The sequence below is a fragment of the Grampus griseus genome (assembly GCF_964374135.1).
Source record: "Grampus griseus genome assembly, chromosome: 11".
Taxonomy (NCBI): Eukaryota; Metazoa; Chordata; class Mammalia; order Artiodactyla; family Delphinidae; genus Grampus; species Grampus griseus.
The window spans coordinates 21,910,181-21,933,305 of NC_139005.1; the positions used below are offsets into that span (position 1 = coordinate 21,910,181).

General features: G+C 40.3%; 1 protein-coding gene across 1 annotated transcript in view; it reads left to right on the forward strand.

The window, feature by feature from the left end:
• The first annotated feature begins 1,356 nt into the window (after window positions 1–1,356).
• The window catches only part of STK38L (serine/threonine kinase 38 like), an 81,102-nt gene continuing 59,333 nt past the window's right edge, over window positions 1,357–23,125 (forward strand). The window contains exon 1 of the mRNA XM_082666981.1: window positions 1,357–1,425. The gene's annotated coding sequence lies outside the window, so the exon portion shown is untranslated. The remainder of the gene's footprint in view (window positions 1,426–23,125) is intronic.

Below are 23,125 nucleotides of genomic sequence, written 5' to 3' on the forward strand. Positions count from 1 at the left end.
ATGAAAATAGCACGGCGCATTTGAAAACATAAATTTGCTATATAATACTCCATAAACTGTTCTTAATCCTACCCACTTGAAGTAGTATGTGCATGGTGGAGGGAGAGAGGTGTACAGGCCTCTGTCGAGCATGTTTGATCACAATTAAACCTCATGCTCGCATATGGCAATTGTCATTTGAGCCTCAAAATGACCGTATGATATAGAATGAACTGATTTCCCCAAGAATACACTAATTACCAGACTACATAGTGCTTTTTCTGCTATCAAGCTATGCATGAAAAAGCACAGAGTGAAAAAAAAAATAGAAGTGATGTTAAGATTCTTCCCTAAGTCTTTCGTACATGTCACCTGCTCTTGGTGAAACTTAAAGGTAATGATTGGCATATCTGAATTATATTTTCTGCAAGCACAGTACTAGCTTTGTATACTGTCTTAACAGACTACAAGTAAATGGTATTTAATAAAATCTCCACTATTCAGATAGAAGATAATTTGTCAACAATAATTGGGAACTATTCTCTTGTTTGGCTTGCCCAATATAAACTCAAACGCATCATTTTCCCAAAGCCATCCTTTCTGAGTCATGCTACAGGCAGGTGATTTTCCTCTTAGTTCTCTGATCCTAAATAAGCAGCCCAGTATTGTCAGTAATTTTAGATTTTCCAAGATAACCCAAGCAAGTTTTTCATGAATACCGTGGAGTTATTTTGGTAGCTTTTCCAAATGTGGATCCCTCTCTAGTCTTTACAGTTGAGTCATGATGAAAAGGAAAAGGATCAAGGAAGCTGGGTGGCTTCTAGACGCCACAGCTACTACCTAGGCAACTAGGTCAGTCAATCCATTTTTGTTGATCACATTTTCCTACTCTGCTCTACAGTTATGTTCCAAAAAAAAATTGAAATGATCTCTAAGCCCCTTTCCTCCTCTAACATTCACATTGCATTGTGAAGCATCAAGAAAAACTCTGGCGACATTTAGGACACGTGACTAATGTGGCAACACACTGGGCCACCCTCAAGAGTGGCCTGAACTAGCTTTGAGCAGAGAAGAGGGAAGTGAGGTGAGGCTGATGAGGGCGGGAAACGGTGACTCCCCAAACAACCCCTCCAAGGGTCAGTCACGAATTCACTAGGTGCAGGTGGGAGGGGCGGTAGCGGGGCTGGCTGCGTTGACGACATAAGGCTACTTCCGGCTGTGGTGCGTATGACGTCAGGACCGAGCCAGACCGGCCCAGCCACCTAGAAGCGGAGCAGGGAGGCCTCGCGAGAGTTCAGGGAGGCCGCTCCGAGATTCCGGCGCGGCGGCGGGTCCCACCTCTCGGGGGCGGGGCGAGGGCGGAGCGGGCAGAAGGGAGCGGACTGGCGGCGGGTCGGTTGCGGCCCGTGCGGAGGCTGAGCCGGCCGCTGGAGCGACCGGAGGCAGGTGAGTGCGCGGATGCGGCGCTCCGCGGCGGAGGGGGCTGGGGCGCTCGGCTCGCCGCGCCGGCCCCAACTCTGAGAGCGGGAGCGGTAGACGATCTTAGGTGTCTTTGGCTGTCCAGGGAAAGCAGGGCTAATTTCGGGGCTGGAAATGTCTCCGGTGAAGCTCCGGCAACGGCCTTGGCCCTCTTGTTTCCCGGGGTGGTACTGGCACCGGGTGCCCGGAGAGGTGGCCTCGAGCCCCGGGAGGCATCTTTGTCCTTCCCTGCTTCTTTCGCCTTCCACTCCTCGGCCCCCAAGCACCACGCTCCCGGTCCCTGCCTGGGCTTCATAAACAATAACAAATGTCGCGGATCCTGTCCTGTATCCCCCGCTCTCCCTTCCCTTGCCCTCAGCCGATGCCACCGACGGGAAGGATTCTGGGCATGGCTCTTAGATTGTGGGGGCTGTTTGTGTACCATTCCTAAAAACTGATGCGTCAGATTGCTAAACATTTCTCAGATAGACACAGTAAAGCTGCCCAGCTCCCAGAAGACACGGAGTGTTCAAAACCGGTCTCAAAATCCGTCCCTACCTCTGGAACCCTAGACCCTTCTTTTCAACATCATTTTCTCCCACTCCCTTTTTTCACATTTACTATCGGGGGCAAATGAGTGGTTGTTTGGTATGGGAATAGGGAAGGTTGTGCCCGATTGAGGAGGAGACGTTTCACCTTTAAAAAGTTGTCAGGTTGATAGCAAAAGAACAATCTTTATTTTCAAAACTAGTGGACTCCCGTTTACTGATACTTTTGTTTCGTGGGACCGCTTTTCAGACTGTAAATTTGGAGGAAAGACATAAAAAAAAAAAAATGGGGAGGGGGCCTGGGAGAGCTGGTGGTGCTGGGAGTAGTGGCTTCTCCAAAAAGTGTGATGCTGTTGTTATTCACTTGATAAAATGCAAAACCAACGCTCCTGTCTATTTCATGCAACTTGTGATAAGTTTTGATAGAAGCCGATTGCTCGGAGAAGGTGGCCTGAGTATTAGCTTTATTACTACTAGAGTCTGAGGAAACAACTTACAAGTGTTTTAATTATGCCTCCTAGCTGTAAGAAGGGAGTGAGACTTAGTCTTTTGGGGGGTGTGAGTGGGTTGGGGGCTTAAACTTGTGAGGTCTCCCTACTTAAAGGCAGGGTTTATTGTGGTTTAAGCCCAGTTTTGCTTACTGAGGGCAGGTTTTTGAAAGTTCTTTGTCTCAATCATAAATGTATATAAGATACTGGAAACCTCTTTGTGTTTGTGTAGCCTTTCTTTGTATGCCTCAGGATATATAAAACAATTAAGTTTATTATACTCTACCCAGTAGCTGAGAGGTATTGTATGTGAATTGGCCATTCTTGTGACTATTTGAGGGGAGAGAAATTAGTCCAAAATAGGATGTTAAATTATGATGACATTTGTTCATTGCATAGGTACGTCAAAGTACCTTTATGTAAAAAAGTCCTAATCTCAAACGAGGTACAATGGATAAAAATTTCCTTTTTTGGTTTGATTTTTGGTTTGGTTTTAGCTTTGTGGTGTTCTTCTTGTTAAGATGGCTGATAACATTCCCCATTGGGTTGGGTTATGTTTAGAATGAGAAACAAATTGGGTGTAGTTTGTGTAATCCTTTGAAAGGCCGTGCCACTGGGGAATGAAAAAATTAGACTTAGAAAAACCACATTAAATGAGTGCAATTCTTCTTTAGCCTTTTGTTTTTGAGTTTGTTTTAAAATAAATCAAAGAGTAGAGGCCAGGAATATTTGTGCAACTAAGAAGGTGTCCTCAGCAGTTTTTATGCCAGAAAAAAATTAATTTCAATAGGTAAGACACTATAAAAACAAAGGAAGAATTGTACTTTGTAGAAAGCGGTAACAAAGCAAGGGACTCAATTCAGCCATTTGTTTTCAGAAAAGTTCTGTCCTCTCAAAAGTAAGGGCAACATCATTATGTTAGCGAAGTAGGATAACACTTTAGAAAGTGTTTTCCCAGTGATCTGGGATAAGTTGGAAGCTTTTTTGTATGTGTGTGGCACTTTTTTGTGAGCGAAAAGAGGGCACAAATCAAAGCCAGAAAGATTGGCATCTCAAAGTAATGTTAAAATCAGCAGATGGTCAAGTTACGATTAAGTAGACTTGACATATGCAGAAATTATGCTACTGTATTTTTATATTAAAAGCACCATAGACTTTTTGAATGAAAAAAATGAGAATAAGCTTTTAAAGCATAAGAAATTTTTAAAAATTAATTTAAGAAGATAACCTTGGTCATTAGTTATAAAAATATTAAGTGAATCCTTCTTTCCCCCCACTCCAACCCCTCAAATGTTTGTTTAAGTCTTATAACATTTAGCAAGGTATGCCCAGTACTTAAGTGTGCTGATTACATAAAGCTCCTTTCTCCAGGTAAAGGTTTGCTAATTGACAGGATATTGTTGTTCAGAACTTTTAGAGAGAGGAAACTGAAGGGCAACAATGAACAGTATTTGCTGTCCTGTACACTCAGATGAACTGGTCTCTGTCTCCAACGTCATGGGAGGGAAATATACCCAATAACTATAGTACACAATGCATTTTGTGGAGAAGCCAAGGAGGGAGGGGTTAAATTCTACTAGACCAATTAAGGAAGGCTTTCAGTAGAGAAAGGCATTTGTGTAGATGATTTGGATGAGCTAGTCATATGATAAGTCATCATAAGCAAACACTTTATATAATGCTGCTTGCCTCTAAACCCTTACAGTACTAATCTACCTGGGTTTAATCCTTACAGCAACTGTATGGAGTAGGTGTTTTTATTCCCATTTTGCAGACAGGGTAACTGAGGTACCTAGAAAATGGTAAAACAAGGATTCCAACCCAGGCATTCTGACTTATACTTGCATCCCTGTGCTTAACCACTCTCCTTATTTTATCTCCCGCTTTTGTTTTTTTTGTTTGTTTGTTTTTTTGTTTTTTTTGCGGTATACGGGCCTCTCACTGTTGTGGCCTCTCCTGTCGCGGAGCACAGGCTCCAGACGCGCAGGCTCAGCGGCCATGGCTCACGGGCCCAGCTGCTCCGCGGCACGTGGGATCCTCCTGGAGCGGGGCACGAACCCTTGTCCCCTGCATCGGCAGGCGGACTCCCAACCACTGCGCCACCAGGGAGGCCCTATCTCCCGCTTTTGATGACTTTTCTCAGGTCTGTAGTTTCAAAGACTTGATTTGGAAAAATACATTCCTCTGGCACTTAAATTTAGGGATTTGTTTTCTAGAAAGAGCTCCAAGATAGCAAAAACCCAGGTAAATAACTTATTTTTGGCATGTTAGATATTTAATCTCTTTTTGGAAGTTGCTCTTGGTGCAGATTAAATGTAATCATTGAGTGGGACTTTTGATAAATTTGACTTATTACCTAGAAGCAATACCCATAAGGATTTATAAGTGAGAAGTTATAACTATATTAGCTCCTTTGCCTAGTGGAATGTTTGAATCATTGTATATTTGGCTTGTGATTTTTTTAAACCACTTGGCACTGGGTATTTTTTGGATTGAATTGTGAAGTTGGAATTTAGTTAATGATTGACTGTCATTCTCAGCCCTTTCAGTTTTTATTTCCACAAACAGCTAAATTTATAATGCCTGAATCAGTGTTTTGAATAGAGTGTTGTGCATGCTTAAAATGAGAGAAGTTCAATCACTGATACTTTATGTTAGGGCAACTTTGAAAGCTCTCTGGGATTGTGAAATAAAAGGTGCTATAGAATTGCACTGGGCCCAGTATAGGCCTACACAGTAAATGCTTCTTTTTTGAATGAATGGTCCAACTGATCTTGTTTATGAAGTTTCAGGAATGGTTCGTATTTGGTATTGGTTATCTAGGTATTGAAATCACAGTAAACTCAATTGGATTTAAATGTTAGGGGAAAAAAGTATGTCTAGGCAGTGGTAGGGGTACTTACCTGTCCTTACCCGTCTAGCAAGATGGAGACCTTTGTCAGTGCACTGATCGACCATACTCATAGTTTTAAGTAGAGCTCCAGAGGCACAGTCTCTGTGAATGAATATAAGTGTTCTCTCCTTGTGTGAGTGTGGTAGATTCTAGAAAACCTTGATGACTGTAAAACCTAATCGGAAAAGTGGCAGAACAATAACCAGGATTTAAAGCCCATGTATTTCTATTATTACAATAAGACAGAAATGGTAAGACAAATTTAAGAAATTTTTTCCACACAGCTTGAATTAGCAGTGCTGGCATATTATTTCCATTTACCACCCCCTGATTAATAAAATTTTCAGGATCTTCAGCCCATAATTTCAGGGAGATGCTTTTAAGTCCACTATGCTTTGTTGTAAAAAGTTCCACATTCCTTTAAGTACGGGTTTTGTTTTGAAAGGTTATTCTCAGTAAAAAGGAGTGTGAGTTGGGCAAACTCAAAGAGAAATCAGACACATACTCTCACCTCCTTGCTGATAGAAATTTTGGGGGCATCTTTTCCCATCATAGGCTAGTTTTTTTTTTTTTTTTTGGTACGCGGACCTCTCACTGTTGTGGCCTCTCCCGTTGCAGAGCACAGGCTCCGGACGCACAGGCTCAGCGGCCATGGCTCACGGGCCCAGCCGCTCCGCGGCATGTGGGATCTTCCCGGACCGGGGCACGAACCCATGTCCCCTGCATCGGCAGGCGGACTCTCAACCACTGCGCCACCAGGGAAGCCCCATAGGCTAGTTTTGTCTGCATTGAAAGTCCACTGAGACAGGTAGCCTCCCTGAGACCTTAGCAGGTACAGGTCAGATAGTGAGCCGACCATTCAGGTTGATGTTGTGTAAATTCAGAAAGGCCTCGAACTTTGGCAATTTGTCTGTGGCTTACAATAGTAGTACTTGTACTGTGCTCAACTTTTAAATTCTTAAACAAGCTCCTTGTCTTCCCCTGAATTAACACCAGACCAGCTGACAACCCAAATTGGTGCTGATTCTCTGGGCACACATATGGAAGGTTTCCTGTCTTCCTTGTCTTTTGCTGATTCTTATTGATTCCACGGGTGTGTAAGTCACTGAGCCCATGTGCAAAGGCAGCATCCATTGCTCTTTCACCTTTTACAGGTATTTGCTATCTCTACATCAGCCTCAGGAGGGGATTCTATTCCTCTTCTTCCTAATTTTGGGGCACTTTTACTGCTTTTGCAATTACCAAATATGATGGAGTTAATAATGGTTAACACCTCAAAATCAACCGCCGATACAACCACTTCCCCAGAATAAAGAACAAGATGGCAGAAACTTAAGTGACTCTGCATGATGCTAATACCATCTATTTTGGGCAAGCAGAGTTGCTGTGTCTTTGCTATGGAGCTTCGCTTTCATTCTGTCTATGAATATTTAGAAAATCGAAAGTTCGGAATCAGAGACGCCTCTGTACACATCAATAAGCACCTCTGATTTTTCTTGGTCTTGTTCTTCTGTACAGTCATCGCTCTTCAGCTTTTATGACTCGGAGATTTTGGCTACGCTTCTCTAGATCCTTCTGCCGTCCTGGAGGCACAGGAAGTAATTTGTGCATTTAATATGAAAAATGCTCTGTGTAATCTGTATTTCTCACACACTGTCTCCTAACAGTGGTATGTAGACTTAGCTCTCTGTATATCATCTTCCCCACTGACATGTTCTTGGCTCCTTTTTCTTTCTGAATGTCACCAGTTAGGGTGCAGGTCTAGTAATAATTTTTTTTTTTTTTTTTGGTACACGGGCCTCTCACTGTTGTGGCCTCTCCCGTTGCGGAGCACAGGCTCTGGACGTGCAGGCTCAGCGGCCATGGCTCACGGGCCCAGCTGCTCCTCAGCATGTGGGATCTTCCTGGACCAGGGCACAAACCCGTGTCCCCTGCATTGGCAGGCGGACTCTCAACCACTGCGCCACCAGGGAAGCCCCTAGTAATAATTTTATCAACAACAGTAATCATTTACTTAACACTTACTATGCACCAGATATAGTGCTAAATACTCTATATAAATATTATCCCAGTTAATCCCCACAGCAACCCTCTGAGTTATTATCTCTACTACTTACAAACAAGGAAACTGAAGCCTAGTGGGGTGAAGGGACCAGGGCCTCATGAGTAGATGAGTAGATAGTTAAGTGGCAGAGTTAGAAACTGATTCCTAAGAGCCAGGTTTGCTTTCTCTTATATTGCTTTATTTTATTACAAAAACTTCTCCTTTGCTATTTAATTTACCTCCTTCTTCTAGTCCCACCTGAATTTTCTTTCTTCCCTGTCCTCCCTCCTTCTTTAGGAGTTATTTACATTTTTGATGTAGAGCATAAATTCTCTTGCGAAAAGTATACAGAAATATTTCAGCTCTCTTCTGATTTCCTATAGAGGGGGATTTACTCTTGGAGAGAGCTTATTGTAAGAATAATACTAGTAACACCTTACATTTGTGTTGTTCTTTAGAGTTTTATAAAGCATTTTTACACATTTTCTCGCTTAATCCTCAAAGCAAACTTAAATTCGGGTCTTTAGATTAAAAGCTGCTACAGATAGTTTGCTAAGGCTTCTATAAAGTTAGTTGATGAGACAGTTCTTGCCCTAAGCAGTTTTAATGTTGAAATAAATGATATGATCAAATGTTCTGACTTCATTCAAGCCAAATGGGAGCAGATATATATCATTGTAGCCCAGCGTTTTCTTAAAAGGTCTTATAGTTTTGAGCTTTGAACTTATTTTTTGGTCAAAATTGAGAAGTTGGAGCTTTAGTTCTGCATTTTAAATCATAAAATGTTTTAAGTTCTCAATTCTTGTGATTCAGGTGAATGATAGTTAAATTGCTGTCTACCTCATCCTGCACACAACTGTTGGATTTAACTAGAACAATTATGATGAAGGAATGGGGTGGAGGGAGGACAGATATTTTTTCAAAAGTGAAATTAGGACTTCCCTGGTGGCACAGTGGTGGTTAAGAATCCGCCTGCCAATGCAGGGCACAGGGGTTCGAGCCCTGGTCCGGGAAAATCCCACATGCTGTGGAGCAGCTAAGCCCGTGTGCCACAACTACTGAGCCTGTGCTCTAGAGCCCGCAAGCCACAGCTCCTGGAGCCCACAAGCTGCAGCTACTGAGGCCCGTGTGCCTAGAGCCTGTGCTCCGCAACAAGAGAAGCCACTGCAAAGAGAAGCCACCGCAATGAGGCCCGCGCACCGCAACGAAGAGTAGACCCCGCTCACCACAACTAGAGAAAGCCCATGTGCAGCAACGAAACCCAAGGCAGCCAAAAGATACAATACAATACAATACAGTACAATACAGTACAATACAATACAATACAGTACAATACAATACAATAAAATGTTAGCTTAAAAAAAAGTGAAATTAAAGAATTGGGGATCCTAACAAGGGCTTGATGGGGTATCTTACAGTAGCACTGTTGTAGGAAATTGGTTATAAATTTTAAAGAATGGATAAGCTGCAAGTATTCACCTCTGGAAAGTTGTGTTATTTGAGAGATCAGAGAGCTTATTTAATGAACCATTTTTGAAATATTATCTTGTGCCAGTATCTTGTTTTATTAAATTTAGTTTTTATTGAGTTGTGGACATTTTTACTTAGCTGAGCATTTGTCCATTGACTTGCCCCCATTATGGAAATACCACACCATGTTTGTCCTTCTTAATTTTTCTGTATTTGTCAGCAGGGGCTAATTGTCTGGTTTTGAAGACTAGGGAGTTGCCTTTTGTTGTCTTTTTACAATAGAGATCCATTTCATTTGGACACATCTTTCAAATGTGGTTGAGAATGTTCTCCATATGTCCACTATTACCTCGCCAAACAGAATAGACTTTCTATTTTTGTGGCTAGAGTGGAAAAATTTCAGTCTTGAATCGTATGTATTTGACCCACTGATAGTCTTAATACTGGCAAATCCTAAATTAATCACAGACTCAATATTTTAGTGAGGTTAATCATCACACTTCAACATTTATCAGCTATTTTCTGGGCACTGTATTAGGTACCATGGCAAGATAGAGACAAGTAAAATGTATTGCCCTTCTATTTAGAAAGCTTCAATCCAGTAAGAGACAAAATGTATGGGTACAAATAACTGTAATTCAAGCAGAAAGTGATAAGCAAGTAACAGGGCCCTGTGGGAGCAGAGGAAGGAGAGATTGCTTCTGGCTGGAGAGATTAGGAAGGCTTCTTATATAAAGTGAAATAGGAATTGACCATTTATGAGTGAAGGACATGCTAGGCAGAGGGATTAGCATGAGTTGGTAACATCTGTACGACACCTGATAAATTATATGTTAATTATTTACTTCTCTGCCCTATTGGACTTGAGCCCATTCAGTTTAGGGAACAGGTGTTTTTTCAGCTTTTCATTTTCTGCATCATCAACTGCTCAACCTGGTATATTTAATTAAAGTATTATCAATACTTTAGTAATGTTACAGAGGCAAGAGTATACAGAACGGATTCAAGGGAAGAGGGACCGGAAATGGGAAGACCAATGAAGAGACTAATTTAAATAATCTAGGAGATAGATAATGAAGTTCTAAACCATGTGGGATTGGAAAGGAGAGACTTGGATGAATGGGTGATGCCCCTTCATGTTGAGACCTAGGGAGTTCTTGGACTCTGTGAATTACCTATGAGGTACGTGTCGAGTACCAGGAAATGCAGTGATGAAAAGACATGGTGCGCACTCAGAAAGCAGGCAGGCACCTGCAGGGCTGCTTAGAGGTTTAGAAATAATTGCAGTGTCATGTAGCTGCTGTAATGGAGGAGCACTCAGGGGAGCACCTAAGGAAAGGGAGCACCTATCTGGGAGAATCAAAGAAGGTTTCCAGGGAGGTGGTAGTGTTTGAGCTTAGACTTGAAGGGTGAGTAGGAGTTTTTCAGGCCAAAAAGCAGCAGGAAAACATTATAGCATAGAGTGTAAGAGGCTGTTGAGGGATTATTTTAGTGTTGGGGCAAGAGGCTGGATAAGATAAACGAACTTGTCCTAATAAAATAACTTTATTTTTGCTGTGTTTTTCTGTATTTATTTTATTCAGCTTTAGCACTCTGAGCTTCTGTAAGGAAGTGTTTCTGTTGCCTCTTACAGCCTCGTGGAAGCACCTCTGCTGTGTTTCGCACTCAGCCTGCTGCCAGGGATAAATGTCTCTTGCTTCCATTTTGTGAAATTAAATAGAAAAGGTAATGACACCATTAGCCAGAGAGATAGAGGAGAAGAAACCCACTAAAACCTTTTTCTTTGATGAGTGCCCGGAGCAAGTAGGGTTGACGTATAAGGAGATTGCGGCATCAGAGCATGGCTTCAGGAGCACTTGACTTGAGGGAGAGGGGATTGTGGTAGGAACATAACTATTTACCTTTCCCATCAAGTTTTATGGCGCCCTAAAAGTTTCCCAGAATTGTAATATCTAGTGCTAAAGTCCTTTTATTCTGGATATAGCCTTTTTTTTTTTCATCTTCTCTATGCTAGCGCTTATTATATTGTAACTACTTAGCATGACTCTAAACTTCAAATGGTGTCAGCCATTGTCTCTAGTTTGTCCTGCTTCCACCTTTTTTGGTCATTTAGAAACCTGCATCTGCAAGTCATGATTCTGAGTCTCGACATTAGACTGCCAGAGCTAAAAAGCACTCAAGGTTTCTTTTCACAAAGGTTTACTTTCTGCAGCCATTTGTTTTTTCTGTCCTGTGAGTTGGGCCACTGACACAGAATATAGTTTAATTGTTTTCTAAGGACAACTGAAAAGTTCATTGTAGACCCCAGTTAGGTGTATATCAGTTGCATTTCTGGCGGGGGGGGGCGGCGGTGTTGACAGCTGTGTTAGCTTTAGTGCCATTAGTGGTAATAAAATCTATGGCCACTACCAGGAGGAAAGCGAAGGGCAGGACAGGGGAAGAAAACGAAGGCTTGCCGAGGGGCAGGAGAGGCATCTTCAGGGGGCGGGAGAAAAGGGGCATATAGTTGACGGAGGTCAAGCACCTCTAACACCCATTCCAGGTGCCACTTGGTGGGGCCAGTGCCATATTTTAAGGTTAAGTTGAGCCACAAGTAGTGTTGTCTAAAAATACCCTGGGTGTATTGTGGCAAAAATGACAGCTTGTTTTCATCAAACATTTCTGGATTTAAGTTTAAAAACTTGTTTATGTACCTGTGTCTCTCTGTTTTTAGAATTGAGCAGAAATGGAAACAGAAACCAACACACTTTAAATATTAGTGAAAGTTATAGCTACCTGTCTGAAATGTTAAGACTTAAAACCATAGATTATGTATAGTCCCAGTCAGGTACAAGGTGACAGAAAGGGAAAGGAAGAATAAGTAGGCACATGTGTTTGGGTAAAACTGCATGCTGATACCAGCCATATAACTGGACGCATAGAGGGGAAAGTAGGATAAGAAATTAGCTCTAGAGCCTGTGTTTTCCTTTCTAGGTCAACACAGGTCCTCCTTCCCTTTATGAAAACATTATCAAATAAGAAACTTGTTCTTCAAAATGTTTTTTCATCATTGGACAAACAAAGCCAAAGAATAAAAATAGGTATGATTTTAGTTTTTCTGTTAACAGTGATAAAAAGTTTTCTCAGATTGTAAGAAATACTGGATTGAATTAAAGTCTTTGACTCAGAGTTGAAAGATGCCGTAGAGTTGAAAGATGCTGTAGAGGTCAAACAGTCCAGTTCTCTACTGTGAATTCCCTCTAATCCCTGGTAAGTGGGTGTTTAGTCTTTGCCTAAAGATTTCCGTTCCTCGCCTAAAGATAAGAAACTTAACAGATCACAGCATTGCTGACTTTCATTCTCTTCAGTGGTTGGTGTTCTCCAGCCTTCTGTCTCCAATCCTCTTCTCACTCCACACACTCTGGGGTCTGGATGATCTCATATGCTCCGGTATCTTCTTCTTTGACAACCCTGTGATGATGACTTCCAAATCAGACCCTTTTCTGAGCTTGAGACCCCATGGTCCATCTCTTTCCTAGATATCACCACCTGGGTGTTTTCCGCAAGAGTCAATGTTATCTTCTCCTTTCCCAGAATCTTTCTCATGCTTCTTACCTCCTCCAATGCATGATGTTATTCTCTCTTTGGTTGCCCCAGCCATAAACCTGGAAATCATCCTTGACTCCTCTTCTTGTTTATCCCTCACATCCAGTTATTTATTAAGTCCTCCTTGCTACCTCTTGAATTCTATCCATCTCGGCCCTTTTTCAGTGTCAGTATCTTCACGTGGACTCCAAATTACTAAAATAGCCATCTCTCTGCTACCAGTCTTGCTGTCTTCCGTTTTCTATGTGGCTGCCAAAAGGGTTCTCCTAAAATGTAAATCTGATTATGTAACTCCTACAGTTAAAATATCCAATGATTCCCCATCGCCTCCTCCAGATTCCTTAACATGGCATGTGAGCCTGAGTCCCTTTAAGAAGTGGTGCCCTTTTGCTTTTCTAGCCTTATCTTTCATTACTCCCTCTACACACCTCTGCAGCTGTACTGAACCTCTAGCTTTCTCTGACCTTGGGTCTTACATGCTACTTTCTGGAATGCCCTCTCCCATACTCTTCTGGGTAACTCCTGTGCTTTCTTTAGTACTCTGCTTAGGCATCTCCACTTTCAGGGATGCCTGCCTTGACCTCTCACCTCTTGTTCAGGGTTAGGTGCTCCTCCTTTGCTTTCCCACAGCATCTTGTGCATCTCTCTCATGACACTTTTTATATCTTAAAACCCAATCATAGCTAACATTGTGAACATTTATCGTGTGCCAAAACTTACTGAGCTTTTTCTATGTGCCAGGCATGGAACAGTGTAAATTGGAAAGTTCTTCCTTATGCAGCTTTCAACTGGTTGTCATCACAGAATTAGACAGAATTTTGTGTCACTGTAAGAGTGATGTTTGAGGACAGCTGTCTTATGCCTTCTCTGTTTCAGGCTAAGCGTGCTCATTTAATTTGTTCAAATATCATGGATTCCAGACTTCTTACCTTTCTGGCCACTCTCCTCCATATGTGTTACATTTCGTTAGTTTTCTCTCTTAAAATGTGTGGTTCAGTTTTAGATAAATTACAGTTGTCATAAAGAGAAGCAGAACTTCACAGGTGTGTAGTATCTGGATATATAGATTGTCATATTTAAGATACAGATCTCACTTTTCCAGGTACATAGATGTGAATTTGTGTGTTTGTGTGTGTGTGTGTGTGTGTCCAGAAATACTCAGGATTCTAGAATTTACTTACATTTAGCAAGTGACCAGGAGACTGACATAGAAACAAAAATGTCAACTAATGAGTTTGTTAATATCACTGTGAGTAGAACGGAAGCTTGCATCATTTGATCAGCGCACTGTCACCTCAGTAGAACAATCTACGTAGGAAGTGGTCATTCTAATCAAAATGGGTCATCCTCATGAGGAGTGTCACTAAGCCAGAATAGCTGATGGAGCCTCTTTTTTATAAGGGTGCACCTGCCCAGCACTGCTCTGGATATGGTCAGCCATCTCCACCTCAGACAATGTTAGGGGAATGCAGGCAAAACCTTGCTTGTTAAACTCCTGCTTCCCCCGCCCCCTAGATTAATGGAACTCTTAATGTAACTCTTAATTAATGTAACTCTTCTATTAACACAGTCTTTCCTTCAGCCAGAAGAAAAGCAATTGACAAGGTTTCAGCTTTCTTAATTCACATTCTAATCCTGCCTCCCAGAAAGTACACCCTGCTCACTTTTGATTGCATTGGGATAGTCTCAAATATTTTCAGTTACACATTTTCTTGGAATTACTATCTAATTGATTTGTTTCATGCTGTTATTACTCCCAGAGAGGACTTAATTTTCAAATTACGAGAACATTTTACTTTGTCCCTTCATACTGTCTATAGGGCATTGCCGACCATTGAAAGCTTCTCCAGGTATGAGCCCAACAATACAGCAAAGAGTATGGCATTCACCGTGCTTCTTCCTAACCTGTGTCTGTTAACTCAGCCTAAGATTAAGGTCATGTAAGTTTTGGGGGCAGTCATTCCACACTTTTAATTTGTGGCAAGCTTTATTGAACAAAAACTTTAGTTGTTCTTTATGTATATAACAGTTTATCACAATTTATACTTAGCATTTGATTGCTTTTGAATCCAAATATAATTTTTCCCTTCTCTCTATTCAATTTCACTTGTTAAAGTTAACCTTCTGTAAAAATTAGTTTGGATTCTGACTCTGCTGCCCCACTTTTGATTATTCTCTAGGATCTATTCATCCTCATGTTTTGATAAGGATGTCGTCAAAAGCTTTATCTGGTTCATTGGTAATATAACTGTCTAAGCCCAGTGAGCCTTGCAGAACTTTCTTATGAGCATTCTGGGTTTTGTTGCTTAATCAGTTATCAACACATCTATTACTCAGCCCATTTTTCTTCATCTTTCTCCCTTACCCCCCTAAAAAGAATTGGAGAGTGGAGCTTGTTAAGTACCTTTCAGAGAGTCACATAGATTGTTTGCCTTGAGATTTGCCAAGAAAAGAAATAAAGTTACTGGGCAAGACTTATTCCTCCTGAATCCTTGCTGATTTTTAGCGATCACCCACCTTTGTCTGTGCTGTGTGACCACCTAGAGGGGTGGGATAGGGCGAGTGGGAGGGAGGCTCCAGAGGGAGGGGATATATGTATACATATAGCTGATTCACTTTGTTATACAGCAGAAACTAATACAACATTGTAAAGCAATTATACTCCAATAAAGATGTTTAAAAAAATTAATCAAGGCTAGTTTAACTAGAATTCTGTTCTTGAGAACTTGCTGAAACGTATGACATATCTTACCTTTTATAGTCCCAAGCGGGATTTACTTTTCTCTGAACTTTTTGTAATTTTTGTTCCCTAGTTATGTCCCACATTCCCATCCCTAGCCATTGTAACCAACTTCAGAATTACTCTGAGGTTTCCCAATTAATCGTTGCCATTTAATTGGCTAATTCCTTCCTAGTGGTTGCATTCATATCCAGAATGTTTCTTTCCCTATGTGAGAGATGGAAGGCTAAGCGAGGCATTTATCAGATGCCTTGATTTTTAGCTGTGGGAGAATTCTAGTAGATATCCCAAATGTCGAAGTCCCCATTACAGCTCAGTTTGTCTCTATGTCAGCTTCAGTCTCTAACATATTCCAAATCAGCAGTTCTTTTTTTTTTTTAACATCTTTATTGGAGTATAATTGCTTTACAATGGTGTGTTAGTTTCTGCTTTATAACGCTTTATAGCAAAGTGAATCGGCTATACATATACATATATCCCCATATCTCTTCCTTATTGCATCTCCCTCCCTCCCACCCTCCCTATCCCACCCCTCTAGGTGGTCACAAAGCACCGAGCTGATCTCCCTGTGCGATGCGGCTGCTTCCCACTAGCTATCGATTTTACATTTGGTAGTGTATATATGTCCATGCCACTCTCTCACTTTGTCACAGCTTACCCTTCCCCCTGCCCGTGTCCTCAAGTCCATTCTCTAGTAGGTCTGCATCTTTATTCCTGTCCTGCCCCTAGGTTCTTCATAACCATTTTTTTTTCAGATTTCATATATATGTGTTAGCATATGGTATCTGTTTTTCTCTTTCTGACTTACTTCACTCTGTATGACAGACTCTGGGTCCATCCACCTCACTACAAATAACTCAATTTCATTTCTTTTTATGGCTGAGTAGTATTCCATTGTATATATGTGCCACATCTTTTTTTTTTTTTTTCTGTACGCGGGCCTCTCACTGTTGTAGCCTCTCCCGCTGCAGAGTACAGGCTCCGGACACACAGGCTCAGCGGCCACGGCTCACGGGCCCAGCTGCTCCGCGGCATGTGGGATCTTCCCAGACCGGGGCACGAACCCGTGTCCCCTGCATTGGCAGGCGGACTCTCAACCACTGCGCCACCAGGGAAGCCCGTGCCACATCTTCTTTATCCATTCATCTGTCGATGGACACTTAGGTTGCTTCCATGTCCCGGCTATTGTAAATAGAGCTGCAATGAACATTGTGGTACATGACTCTTTTTGAATTATGGTTTTCTCAGGGTATATGCCCAGTAGTGGGATTGCTGGGTCATATGTTAAAACTAAACATATTTTTAGTTTTTTAAGGAACCTCCATACTGTTCTCCATAGTGGCTGTATCAGTTTACATTCCCACCAACAGTGCAAGAGCAAACCAGCAGTTCTTTATGCTTCTCCTTTTCCACCATTGCTCTATTCCAGTTCAGAGTCCCATACCATCAAATCTCAGCGATGCTTAGTGGTATTATATTAACTTGTTTTTAAAATGTCAGTTTTCTTTATTTAATACCATATTCTTGACATGGGTTTGCAGGGACCTAAGACCACATTGTTGCTCACACCCTTCCCATTTCTTTTTCTGCAGTAAATAATTTGTTAGACCCTACGCATTATTGTCATTTTTTCTTTAAGAGCATGACCAGCTTCTTTCGTAGTTACTGTAATATCTGGACTTTTTCTACCGCTGCTTCCATTTTAAGCTTAAAGTCCACTTGATCAGTGAGTCAAAATTACATAGTAACTTCTGGGAATATATTCAAAGGAAACAAAAACGCTAACTGGAAAAGATATCTGCACTTCCGTGTTCAAGCAGCATTATATACACTAGCCAAGATGTGGATATGACCTAAGTGTCCATCAGTGGATGAATAGGTGAAGAACTTATACACACACACACATACACACATACACACACACACACACACACACACACACACACCACACACTAGACAAGTTCTGAAAAGTGAAATGTAAATGAGGTTGGAGAAATCAAGAAAAGCTTTGTAGAAGAGGGAATATTCATTAGATTCTTTAAATATAAGTAGAAGGGAAGGGAAGGGCCATTTTTATGTTTAGCTATATCAGGGCTTGGTGGTAAGATTGATTATGGCATGTCTGTTGGTTGATGAGGGATGAGACTGGAAAATAATGGAAAATAAAGTTAAGTAGTAAGGGTGGAGCCAAATTATGGGGTTTAATAAAAGCCAGGCAAAGAAATTTAGATTGGAATGGAAAAAAGGGGGTGGCTTTAAAAGTTTTTGAGCCTAGGAATGACATCAGCCAAATTCTGTATAAGGAGCTGTGATTTAGCAAAGGGAGAGAATGGCATCAGGAAGACCCACTTGAATACTGGTATAGTCATGTTACTGACAGTGAGTGCAGTCAGGGCCTGGACTGCATGGTGATGGAAGTAAGAATGATGAGTAAGATGGGATGGGAGAGAGATTTCAACAGGTTTTAGGGAAAGGGAGAGATGAATTAAGGCTACTTTCTAAGCTATCTGATTGGGAGAAAGGTTAGTGCCATGGCTAGAAATGGGGTTGTTAGAAGATGGGCTGTGGGGGAAGAGTTATGTATTTACTTTCAGACATAATTAAATATGAGTTACCTGTAAGGTGTTTAAGTTGAAATGACAGCAAGAAATATGAGACTGCCAGTAGGATGAAGAGATAAGAGGGTGTGTTACTCAGGTGTGTTGCTCATCCTTGTAGAGTATGGCTTAAAGGCATAGGGAAGGGTGACTCCTCTCCCTGAGAGTTCAAAGACAAAGTCAAGGACTGGCATTCATGGATAACTTCTTACAGATAAATCTGAAGAGATTCTAGTATTCGTATTGGTTGAAATTACTTTAAAAGTAATTTTTTTTCCCTTGGTGATGAAAGGCATGTAGTGATATTTCAGGAAATTAGAAAATTTGAAAAGGTATCAAGGAAAAGAATATAATTATTAACAGTACTTTGGTGACTTTCTTTCTGGTCTTTTTCTTATGCATACAAAGAAATAGGAAATACACATCTATGTATATATGCATGTGATACATATATGTACATATGATCATATACTACATATACTTTTTTATTTTTTATTAAAAAAATTTTTATACATTCTTTTTAAAATATTCTTTACCATTATGGCTTATCATAGAATACTGAATATAGTTCCCTGTGCTATACAGTAGGACCTTGTGGTTTATCCATTATATATACAAAAGCTACATCTGCTAACCCCAACCTCCCACTCCATCCCTCCCCTAACCCCCTAGGCTCAGGTTTTTTGTTTCTTTTTTTATACAGCAGGTTCTTATTAGTCATTAATTTTATACACATCAGTGCATACATGTCAACCCCAATCTCCCAATTCATCACACCATCACCACCCCCGCCCCCCCACGGCTTTCCCTCCCTGGTGTCCGTACGTTTGTTCTCTACATCCGTGTCTCAATTTCTGCCCTGAAAACTGGTTCATCTGTACCATTTTTCTAGATTCCCCATATATGCGTTAGTATACGATATTTGTTTAACTCTTCCTGACTTACTTCACTCTGAATGACAGTCTATAGATCCATCCACGTCTCAACAAATGACCCAGTTTAGTTCCTTTTTATGGCTGAGTAATATTCCATTGTATATATGTACCACATCTTCTTTACCCATTCATCAGTCGATGGGCATTTAGTTTGCTTCCATGACCTGGCTATTGTAAATAGTGCTGCAGTGAACACTGGGGTGCATGTGTCTTTTTGAATTGTGGTTTTCTCTCGGTATATGCCCAGTGGTGGGATTGCTGGATCATATGGTAATTCTACTTTTAGTTTTTTAAGGAACCTCCATACTGTTCTCCATAGTGGCTGTATCAGTTTACATTCCCACCAACAGCACAAGAGGGTTCCCTTTCCTCCACACCCTCTCCAGCATTTGTTGTTTGTAGATTTTCTGATGAAGCCCATTCTAACTGGTGTGACGTGATACCTCATTGTAGTTTTGATTTGCATTTCTCTAATAATTAGTGATGTTGAGCAGCTTTTCATGTGCTTCTTGGCCATCAGTGTGTCTTCTTTGGAGAAATGTCTATTTAGGGCTTCTGCCCATTTTTGGACTGGGTTGTTTGTTTTTTTAATATCGAGCTGCATGAGCTGTTTATATATTTTGGAGATTAATCCTTTGTCCATTGATTCATTTACAAATATATTCTCCCATTCTCAGGGTTGTCTTCTCGTCTTGTTTATGGTTTCCTTTGCTGTGCAAAAGCTTTTAAGGTTCATTAGGTCCCATTTGTTTATTTTTGTTTTTATTTCCATTACTCTAGGAGATGGATCAAAAAAGATCTTGCTGTGATTTATGTCAAAGAGAGTTCTTCCTATGTTTTCCTCTAAGAGATTTATAGTGTCCGGTCTTACATTTAGGTCTCTAATCCATTTTCAGTTTATTTTTGTGTATGGTACTACGGAGTGTTCTAATTTCATTCTTTTACGTATAGCTGTCCAGTTTTCCCAGCACCACTTATTGAAGAGACTATCTTTTCTCCATTGTATATCATTGCCTCCTTTGTCATAGATTAGTTGACCATAGGTGCGTGGGTTTATCTGTGGGCTTTCTACCTTGTTCCATTGATCTATGTTTCTCTTTTTGTGCCAGTACCATATTGTCTCTATTACTGTAGCTTTGTAGTATAGTCTGAAATCAGGGAGTCTGATTCCTCCAGCTCCGTTTTTTTCCCTCAAGACTGCTTTGGCTATTCGGGGTCTTTTGTGTCTCCATACAAATTTTAGATTTTTTGTTCTAGTTCCGTAAAAAATGCCATTGGTAATTTGATAGGGATTGCATTGAATCTGTAGATTGCTTTGGGTAGTATAGTCATTTTCACAATATTGATTATTCCAATCCAAGAACATGGTATATCTCTCCATCTGTTGGTATCATCTTTAATTTCTTTCATCAGTGTCATATAGTTTTCTGCATACAGGTCTTTTGTCTCCCTAGGTAGGTTTATTCCTAGGTATTTTATTCTTTTTGTTGCAGTGGTAAATGGGAGTGTTTCCTTAATTTCTCTTTCAGATATTTCATCATCAGTATATAGGAACGCAAGAGATTTCTGTGCATTAATTTTGTATTCTGCAACTTTATCAAATTCGTTGATTAGCTCTAGTAGTTTTCTGGTGGCATCTTTAGGATTCTCTATGTATAGTATCATGTCATCTGCAAACAGTGACAGTTTTACTTCTTTTCCAATTTGTATTCCTTTTATTTCTTTTTCTTCTTTGATTGCCGAGGCTAGGACTTCCAAAACTATGTTGAATAATAGTGGTGAGAGTGGACATCCTTGTCTTTTTCCTGATCTTACAGGAAATGCTTTCAGTTTTTCACCATTGAGAATGATGTTTGCTGTGGGTTTGTCATATATGGCCTTTATTATGTTGAGGTAGGTTCCCTCTATGCCCACTTTCTGGAGAGTTTTTATCATAAATGGGTGTTGAAGTTTGTCAAAAGCTTTTTCTGCATCTATTGAGATGATCATATGGTTTTTATTCTTCAAGTTGTTAATATGGTGTATCACATTGATTGATCTGCATATATTGAAGAATCCTTGCATCCCTGGGATAAATCCCACTTGATCATGGTGTATGATTCTTTTAATGTATTGTTGGATTCTGTTTGCTAGTATTTTGTTGAGGATTTTTGCATCTATATTCATCAGTGATATAGGTCTGTAATTTTCTTTTTTTGTAGTATCTTTGTCTGGTTTTGGTACCAGGGTGATGGTGGCCTCATAGAATGAATTTGGGAGTGTTCCTTCATCCGCAATTTTTTGGAAGAGTTTGAGAAGGATGGGTGTTAGCTGTTCTCTAAATGTTTCATAGAATTCACCTGTGAAGCCATCTGGTCCTGGACTTTTGTTTGTTGGAAGATTTTTAATCACAGTTTAAATTTCATTACTTGTGATTGGTCTCTTCATATTTTCTATTTCTTCCTGGTTCAGTCTTGGAAGGTTATACCTTTCTAAGAACTTGTCCATTTCTTCCAGGTTGTCCATTTTATTGGCATAGAGTTGCTTGTAGTAGTCTCTTAGGATGCTTTGTATTTCTGCGGTGTCTGTTGTAACTTCTCCTTTTTCATTTCTAATTTTATTGATTTGAGTCCTCTCCCTCTTTTTCTTGATGAGTCTGGCTAATGGTCTATCAATTTTGTTTATCTTCTCAAACAACCAGATTTTAGTTTTATTGTTTTCTTGGTTTCTATTTCATTTATTTCTGCTCTGATCTTTATGATTTCTTTCCTTCTTCTAACTTTGGGTTTTGTTTGCTCTTCTTTCTGTAATTCCTTTAGATGTAAGGTTAGATTATTTATTTTGAGATTTTTCTTGTTTCTTGAGGTAGGCTTGTATAGCTATAAACTTCCCTCTTAGAACTGCTTTTGCTGCATCCCATAGGTTTTGGATTGTCGTGTTTTCATTGTCATTTGTCTCTAGGTATGTTTTGCTTTCCTCTTTGATTTCTTTAGTGATCTCTTGATTATTTGGTAATGTAGTGGTTAACCTCCATGTGTTTGTGTTTTTTACATTGTTTCCCCTGTAATTCACTTCTAATCTCATAGCGTTGTGGTCAGAAAAGATGCTTGTATGATTTCAGTTTTCTTAAATTTACTGAACCTTGATACGTGACCCAAGATGCAATCTGTCCTGGAGAATGTTCCGTGCACACTTGAGAAGAAAGTGTAATGTGCTGTTTTTGGATGGAATGTCCTATAAATATCAATTAAATCTATCTGGTCTATTGTGTCATTTAAAGCTTCTGTTTCCTTATTTATTTTCATTTTGGGTGATTTGTCCATTGGTGTAAGTGAGGTGTTAAAGTCGCCCACTATTATTGTGTTACTGTCAATTTCCTCTTTTACAGATGTTAGCAGTTGCCTTATGTATTGAGGTGCTCCTATGTTGGGTGCGTATATATTTATAATTGTTATATCTTCTTCTTGGATTAATCCCTTGATCATTATGTAGTGTCCTTGTCTCTTGTAACATTCTTTTTTTTAAAGTCTGTTTTATCTGATATGAGTATTGCTAATCCAGCTTTCTTTTGACTTCCATTTGCATGGAATATCTTTTTCCATCCCCTTGCTTTCAGTCTGTATGTGTCCGTAGGTCTGAAGTGGGTCTCTTGTAGACAGCATATATATGGGTCTTGTTTTTGTATCCATTCAGCAAGCCTGTATCTTTTGGTTGGAGCATTTAATCCATTCACATTTAAGGTAATTATTGATATATATGTTCCTATGAGCATTTTCTTAATTGTTTTGAGTTTGTTTTTGTAGGTCCTTTTCCTCTCTTGTGTTTCCCACTTAGAGAAGTTCCTTTAGCATTTGTTGTAGCGCTGGTTTGGTGGTGCTGAATTCTCTTAGCTTTTGCTTGTCTGTAAAGCTTTTGATTTCTCCATCGAATCTGAATGAGATCCTTGCTGGCTAGAGTAATCTTGGTTGTAGGTTCTTCCCTTTCATCACTTTAAGTATATCATGCCACTCCCTTCTGCCTTGTAGAATTTCTGCTGAGAAATCAGCTGTTAACCTTATGGGATTTCCCTTGTATGTTATTTGTTGTTTTTCCCTTGCTGCTTTCAATAATTTTTGTTTGTCTTTAATTTTTGTCAGTTTGATTACTATGTGTCTTGGTGTGTTTCTCCTTTGGTTTATCCTGCCTGGGACTCGCTGCGCTTCCTGGACTTGCTTGGCTATTTCTTTTCCCACTTTAGGGAAGTTTTCAACTATAATCTCTTCAGATATTTTCTCGGATCCTTTGTCTCTCTCTTCTCCTTCTGGGACCCCTATAATGCAAATGTTGTTGCGTTTAATGTTGTACCAGAGGTCTCTTAGGCTCTCTTCATTTCTTTTCATTCTTTTTTCTTTATTCTGTTCCTCAGCAGT